Consider the following 7,846-nt stretch of genomic DNA (forward strand, 5'->3'; position numbering starts at 1 on the left):
CTGCCTTTATTATGCAGGGTGCAATACTGTGCATGTTTAGACAGAAAAATGTCCAATCCTATGCATGTTTAGACAGATTCCTGCATTGAGCAGGGGGTTGCTTGAGGTCTTACAGGCCTCTTCCAACCCTACTATGGTATGTTTCTATGAAAAAAAGCCCTACAATCCTATGCATGCTTAGTCAGGAGAAATGTCTACAATCCTATCAGGGAGGGGGGTGTGTGTTCCAGGATAGAAACCCCCTCTCTGGCGCAGACTGGAAGCCTCCTCGTGCACGCGGCCTCTGCCTCCTGCGATCCGCTCGTTTCCCTCTCGACTTCTGAAATCTCCCCAGCCGCGTGCGCGCTTTCCAGAGGCCGCCTTTTGTCCAGCCGGCCTTTCGCCGGCACCGGTTTCGGGGCTGGGCAAAGGCGCCCGTCCAGCTTGTGCCGGCCCGTTTTGACGTGGGAAGGGACGCGTCGAGTCCCGCCCCGGCCCGCCCTGAATCCGACCCGCGTCGGAGCTGGTCGCCCGACGCCGCTCCTGGGGCTTGCCGCCCTCCTCGCCCTGCACAGCCGCCGGCCGGCCGGGGCGCGCTGCGCTGCGCTGCGCGCCAGCCAAGGTGCGCCGGGGCGGCCCCGCGCGCGCGCGCCCGCCTGCGCCGGCGGTCCCTTCCGCGGCCCCTCCGCCGGACAGGCGGCCTTTGCGGGGCAGGTGTTTCCCCTCCGCGCCTTCCGCGGAGCGGCGTTGGCCCGCCCGGCGGTGACTCACTCGCCCCTCCCGGGCCGCCCGGCTAGGACGGCCGGCGAATGCTTCCAGGCTTGCGCTACGCGGCTAAAAATACTCGCCGCGCTGTTCCCCCTTCCCCACCCTGCCTTTCCGGGGCGTTGTGGTCGGCCGGCGTTGCTGCGCCCGAGGCGGCCTCCCCCACGCTGCAAGGAAACGCATTCGGAGCAACGCACTTCGGGGGGAGAAAAATATATGGCGCCCTCCGCCCCCGTGCCAGCTCTGGAACAGAGCTTCGTCCCGGAGGATTTGGGAACAGGCCTGCCAAGTCTCCACTTGGAGGCCGATGCCCAGGGTGAGAACTCACGCCCGGTGCCAGGGGCAGACGCTGTCCAGCCTGCAAGAGGAGCCTTGCTGGATCTGGCCGAAGGCCCACTAACCCAGCATGCTGTCTCCGACAGCGGGCAGCCCAGTTGCATCTGGGAACCTCAGGGGCAAAGTTGAACAACAAGCCAACCAGCGCTTTCGGCCGCCACTTGTTGTCCCCAACAACTGGCCTTCCGAGGCAGAGTGCTTCGGAAGCGCCACGTTCTATTTATTTATGATTTGAAATGATTTGCAGGCCACCTTTGTTTATTGATTACTTATTTAGGCTGCAATCCTATGCATGTTCAGGCAGAAAAATGTCCCAAAATCCTATGCATGTTCAGGCAGAAAAATGCCCCACAATCCTATGCATGTTCAGGCAGAAAAATGCCCCACAATACTATGCATGTTTGGGCAGAAAAACGCCCCAAAATCCTATGCATGTTCAGGCAGAAAAATGCCCCACAATACTATGCATGTTCAGGCAGAAAAATGCCCCACAATACTATGCATGTTTGGGTAGAAAAATGCCCCACAACTCCCAGCATAACCCAGCAAGAGTTGCTGACTGGGGCATGCTGGGAGTTGTAGGACTTTTTTCTGACTAAACAAGTATTTTTATCCTGCTCTTCAGCCAAAAAAAAAAAAAGATTCCTGAAGCGGTGTAGAAATAAACAGTAAAGGAAGACAGTCCCTGTCTGTGGGCTTGCAATCTAAGAAAACACAACACACAAGGAAAAAGGATAAGGGAGGGAAGAGGAAAAGAATGAAGCTGGCAGAGCCCTCTCAAGGCAGCATGCGAGATTTTTAATAAGCAATACAAAAATATGCAAAAAGAAACAATAAATAAGAAAATTTCTATAAAAGCCGGTAACACCAATAAAACCTGCCGCCCACAGATTATGGAAAGACCAGCGAAAGCAAGCCTTAATGGAAGCCGATTCCAGAGGTGCGGGGCCAAATCTGAGAAGGCCCTGTGCCTCATACTCAGCAGGGTAAACGGACTTCAGGGTGGGCAGATGTGACAGGCTCTGGATTCCATCTGAGAATCTGGTGGAAACCCCCCCCCCCCAACACCAAGCCCTGCTTGCTGAGTTGTGATTGACATTTTATTTTTTAAAAGATGGCAACTGTGGAACTCAACGGGGCCGCCAGTGGGAGTGCAGGCCACCACGGGAGGGCTCAAGCACAGTCTAGGGACTGGTGAGGGGGGGCCCAGGCGGGCACCCGGAGAATCCGGACTGCGTGGGTTCGCACATCCCTGCTTCCTGGCCTGTGCAGGCTGGCAATAGGGGTCTCTACCACTGAGCTCCAGACCTCTCCCAAAAAATAAACTAAGCTTCCAGTCCTCAGAGTTCTGAATAAAGGGCTGACTCAAATAGAAATGTAAGAAGCCACCTTCTACCAAGGCACACTATCAGTCTACTGAGCTCAGGATTGCCGACACTCTGGGGTTTCAGGCAGGGGTCTTTCTCAGCCCTCCCTGGAAATGCTGCTGGGGATCAAACCTGGGACCCTCTGCATATGGGGCTCTTCCACTGAGCGGCAGCCCCTCCTGTGTTAAGGATTCAAAGCAGTGGGATGCCGGGGGGGGGGGGAATTTCCACCCCTGCAAGGTGTGAGCCAGGGCTCTCAAGGGACCCAGTTTCACCCAGGCCTGTGCAAATCCGTCCCCTCTCGGCTTCAGTTGAAAGATCTCTCCGTCTGTAAAGCGGGCTCACCGGGCGCTTGTTTTTCTGCAGGGCCACAGATGCGGAAAACACAGATTCTGTCTTAAAGACAGAAAAGGAGCCACCTTGATTTCCTTTTCGGTAAGTTGGGTCCCTGGAGTGTGTTGGGCCGCAGAGAAGGGGGACTGCTGGGTACCACCACATGCTGGGCTGGCGTGAAGACAACCATTCCTGGACTCCGGCCTGGTCTGGGCCCTCCAGGCGTTTCGGACGATGACTCCCACACTAGAAACCCCAGGAGAGCCCTGCTGGATCAGTCCAAGGGTCCGTCTGTTCCAGCGGTCTGTTCACACAACGTTTCTGACTGTCGGCCGCAGTGGCTGGGGTGGATGAGAGCTGAAGTCCTGGATGCCTGGAGGGTGCCAGACTGAGGAAGGCAGAGCCGCGGTTGACCTGGCCTTCTCCTGAAGCTGGAGAGGAGAGGGACCGGGAACGCAAAGATCACCCCGCAAGAGGGCAGAGCTGGATGGGGATGATGGGAGTTGTCATCCCAACCCATCAGAAAGGTGCCAGGCTTTAGCCCAGATGGGTTAGACATCTCTTGTGTGCATCAAGTTTGCCTTTCCTCCGCTGCACCTTCCTTTTCTCTTGCTGCCTTTGAACTTTCATTTAGGCATTTTCGTTATCCAGAGTCTGCAAGAGTCTGTGGGTTGCACAGCGCTGGCCCCTGGCCGCTGCACGGCCACGGCTCGGGGGACAGACATGACCTGGTGGCGTCACCGTGGCAGCGGCACAACCCGGTTGCCACAGACACCATGGTTGCCAGGCACCCTGGACGGAGGGGGGGCGGCGAGCTGGGGAAACGCCTGATTTTTAATTGCCAGCTGCCTGTGCAATTAAAACTGCAACTCCGGCAGGGCTGGGAGACATTGGCCTTTTTCCTCTGCTGGCAGCGGGAGCGCCTCTCATCCCTGGAAGGGTTCCAAGAGAGGGGTCTGCAACAGATTACAGGCCCCTGGAAGCTGTTGTTTGTTTAGCGAACTCCACCGGGATCATGGCCCATGGGGGGGGGGAGCTGGAGGGGAACTGGCACAGCATGTGTGAAAGGGGGCCCAGCCCCAGGTAATCATCCTGGCCCAGAGAGGGGGTCTGGTGCCGGGGTCAAGGCACTTGTGCTCGCTTTGCACCTGGACTGTTTCACCTCTGGGTTCAAAGCAGGCCCTCTGTTGGGGCGGGGGGGCGAAGGTTCTGTGTGCGAAAGCCTCTAGAAATCTTGACAGAGGGCCTCACACCCTCCACACAGAGGGGTTGCTTATGAATTCCCATCCCCCCCGAAAGAGGAAATGCATGTGTGTGTGAGTATTGGGGGTGCGGGGAGGGAAAATAACATCTCTCCATCTGCCAGTTAACACCCAGCACAGACACTTCTTTTTTGTTACTGCATCTCATCAGCACGGAAAGTCTGAACTTGTCTGTCCAGCTCCACAACTCGTCCCAACCCACTAATTATGAGGTTGGCAGTGTTTTCTACACAACCCAGGCGGAGCTTGGGAAAGGCTCGATTTAGGACTTGGGACTTCCTTGCTCTAACTGGGCCTGCCTTGACCAGGTTTGTTCATCCCTTTATTCTTTCAGTCCACCCACGCCCGGCTCAGGCCTGTGCGAGGCCCACGATGAAAAAGTGCAAAATGACACACAATTGTGCTAGGAAAGCAGGACCTGTTCGTTCCCCACTCCTCCACTTTGCTCAAGGGGTGGTCTGCAGGGGGAATCTTTTTTTCCTGGAGCAGAAAGGCTCTGCAGCTTACATGACACAGCCCACCCAAAGGCTTAGAACCTCACAGCCTTTAGCAATTCCTTCCTTCCTCATGTTCTTTCACTATCTCTTTCCAAATGTAGAATATTGTGGAAGATTCCGTCTGGAGGAACTCCCCCCCACCCAGTGGCGATGGCTACCGAGCTGTATCTTCACCTGTTGAATGTATGCCTGTTTAAAGACACAGGAACACCACTGAGGACAAAAATGGCAGAATCCCCTCTGGTGCTGGATTAGGCCCTGTGGAAGGATATCACGTTCCTAGCACTCTCCTTTTCCAAGGCCGTTTTCACGCGTGGCGGATTTAAATGGGGGCTTATTTATTTATTTATTTTATCCAAAACATGTTGCTCGCCCGTGAAAACGATTTCCAGGGTGGTTTGCGACAGAGCATGAAAAACGATAAAAGAATAATCGATAAAACAATGAACAGCAGCTATGGGCAGCACAAACACCCCCAGGAGTATCCTTTTTATTTGTTGGCATTTTTATCCCGCCCTAAGGAGTTCAAAGAGGCATACACGGTTCTCCTCTCTGACAACCCTCATAACAACCCTGTTAGGTAAGCCAGGCTGAGAATAGCATTCGTGGGGGATGGTTCAGCCTGGATACAGCAGGGACCAGGAGTCATCTCCAGCGTGGCTTTGGAACAGGAGCAGTCTATCTGAGCACGGGGGTGCTCACTGCCCCATCTGCTCCTCATGCAAACCCTCTGCTGGTTCGCAGTAGTGGTGGCATTGCAGGGGAGCAACCATACCGGTCTCGGCGGGTTCCCAGGCAGTCTAGCAGGAGGCGCGTACAATTGGGAAGGTGTTCCTGCTCGGGCCCTGAGTCTAGGAACCTTTGGTTATGATTTCCCACCAGCCCAGTCCAGCTGGACCGCCCTTTTGACCAGAACACAGCTCCGTTTGGCTCCCTAGCGCAGGTCCAACTACATTCACAAGTGATGCGTCCCCCACAGGAATGTTTCAAAGGCCTGCCAAGCCTTCTCTGCCCCCCCCCCAGCATCTGTCTGTTTTCCATCTCCCTCGGAAGGCGGGCAGGCGTGGCGGATTTTCCATGCTTTCAACCTGGGTGTGTGCTGCCTCGGATTGAAGCCAGCGGCTAAGGCTGCCTACCAGCCGGCCGGTGAAATAATCTCGCATCCACCCTTTTCCCACCTGCGGCCCGGTGGCATCTAGACACACGGCCAGAAAACATAGGCCTTGTATCCCCGGAGGAGCAGAACAAGGCAGAGTCCTGCAGGTGCTGGAAGAAGGCTCGGATTTGCACCCAAGCCGGGGCATCTGAGTTTGAAATACGACACAGAGACTTGTGCGGCACCTTCAGGATGAACCATTTCATTCTGGCACAAGCCTTTGCGGATTGAGAACCCCGTTCATCAAACGCACAAAGCCTTTAAGGTGCCCCAAGACGCTTTGCCGTCTTCGCTGCATGCGATAGACTTGATACCCCTCCGGAAATCCGGGCGGTTCGTTTCTGAATCCACCCAGATTCTGGCGCTTTTAGCAAGGGCTTGGCAGGCAGAAATTCAGCAGGCACTGCTGTTTTCTCGGAGATGACGCGATTGAAGAAAAAGCTTCTCCCGATGGATCTCCGCCTACTGTCAACTTTTAAAAGCACTGCAGCATGGGCATTTACCCCCCCCCTTTTTTTTAAATCAGCACTGGAAGAACATCAAGAGGAGTGTTGCTGGATGAGACCCAATCCAAACCCATCTAGTCAAGCATGCTGTTGCAAATTTTTATTTTTTTATTTAACTTATTCGTTACATTTATATGCCACCTTTTCTCCTCCTTAAGGAACCAAGGCGGCTTACATTATCCTCCTCTCCATTTTACCATCACAACAACCCTCTGAGGTAGGCTGGGCTGAGAGTCTGTGACTGGCCCAAAGTCACCCAGTGAGCTTCCATGGCTGAGTGGGGACTCGAACCTGGATCTCCCGGCAGTCCAGCCCTCTAGCCACTACGCCACACTGGCTTTTCTCCCTCTCATACTTCTTCACACAGCACACAGTGAAACTCTGGGATTTTCCCCAAGGTGTAATGATGGCCACCAATTTGGATAGCTTTCAAAGGGGGCTGGACAAATTCATGGAGCAGGAGAAGATTATCGATGGCTACTAGTCCTCATGGCTCTCTGCTCCCTCCAGTCTCAGAGGCGGCATGCCTCTGCGTACCAGTTGCTGGGAAAAAAGGGCGGGAGGTGATATTGCACTGTTCTTACGCTCTTCAATAGTAGAAGCTCACAAGTGGAGACCCAGAAGGCATCGGCTGTCTCCCATTGCTATTGGCCCCAGCACCTGGTGCTCAGCGTAGACGCGGCCGCTCCAGTTAGCGCCCCTGGCCAAACGCCAAGGAGACCTGCCTCAGACCTGTTCAGGCACCTGTGTTTGTTTGTGGAAAGAATGTATGTGCCACCACCCTAGAGCAACAGCACTCTCTCTCTCTCTCTTAGGGCAGCTTACAAATTAATCCAGATGGACTACAACACCCATGTTCCCCAGCCAGCACTGGAAGGGGAGAATTCCCCCTTTCCTCCCAGATGCAGTCCTGCCCAATCCTGCATGGCAATTAAGTTTCGCCGCCTTGGGGTCCTTGCAAGAGGGGGGAAAAAAGGCGGGCTGTAAATGTAAGAATAAATAGAGCAGCTCTTTGATTCTGGCGTTATCGGTCCATCTAAAAAGATTTCCAGGCATCCTTGAAGCATGGAATCCTCTCCTAAGGGTTCCTCTAAAAGGCTTCCACAGCCATAATAACCTAGATTTAGGTCTCTAAGGCTGTCTATCATGCATAGGATTGCAGCCGGCTGCACCCTTTTAGAGACCTCATCCTAGTTATTATGGCTGTGTTATCGATTCCTGTGCTGCTGCTTTGCATGATCTTGTATTTAATCCTTGTAAATATTTGCATTGCATTTAACTGTTATATGGCATTTTAGTTTTTTAACTATTTCCAATCTTCCCAGAGAACGTTAGTCAATGGGCGGATCAGAAATGTAATAAATACTTAAATTAATAAAATAAGCTTTAATGGGCTATGCCAGAATAAAGTATCTTTAAGGTGCCGCAAGTTTTTTTAAAAAAATTTATTATTACATTTCTGTGCTGCCTTTTTTCCTCTTGCGAGGACCCCTCCTCCTCCTCTCCATTTGATCATCACAACACCCCTGTGAGGTCTGTTAGGTGGAGAGTCAGGGACTGGCCCCAAATCACCCAGTGAGCTTCATGCCCAAGTGGGGACTCGAACCCAGTTCGTCCCAGTCCAACACTCTAACCACTGAGCCAC

At 53.8% G+C, this 7,846-nt stretch overlaps 1 long non-coding RNA gene across 1 annotated transcript; it reads left to right on the forward strand.

The window, feature by feature from the left end:
• The first annotated feature begins 473 nt into the window (after positions 1–473).
• On the forward strand, positions 474–7,596 carry LOC146333794 (uncharacterized). Its single transcript, XR_014786511.1, has 3 exons — positions 474–601; positions 2,814–2,882; positions 4,641–7,596. It is a non-coding gene; the product is annotated as an uncharacterized LOC146333794 (long non-coding RNA).
• The last annotated feature ends 250 nt before the right edge of the window (positions 7,597–7,846 follow it).

The sequence above is a fragment of the Heloderma suspectum genome, chromosome Z (genome assembly GCF_057233095.1).
Source record: "Heloderma suspectum isolate Gila_16-S chromosome Z, 16-S_ref, whole genome shotgun sequence".
NCBI classification, from domain to species: domain Eukaryota; kingdom Metazoa; phylum Chordata; class Lepidosauria; order Squamata; family Helodermatidae; genus Heloderma; species Heloderma suspectum.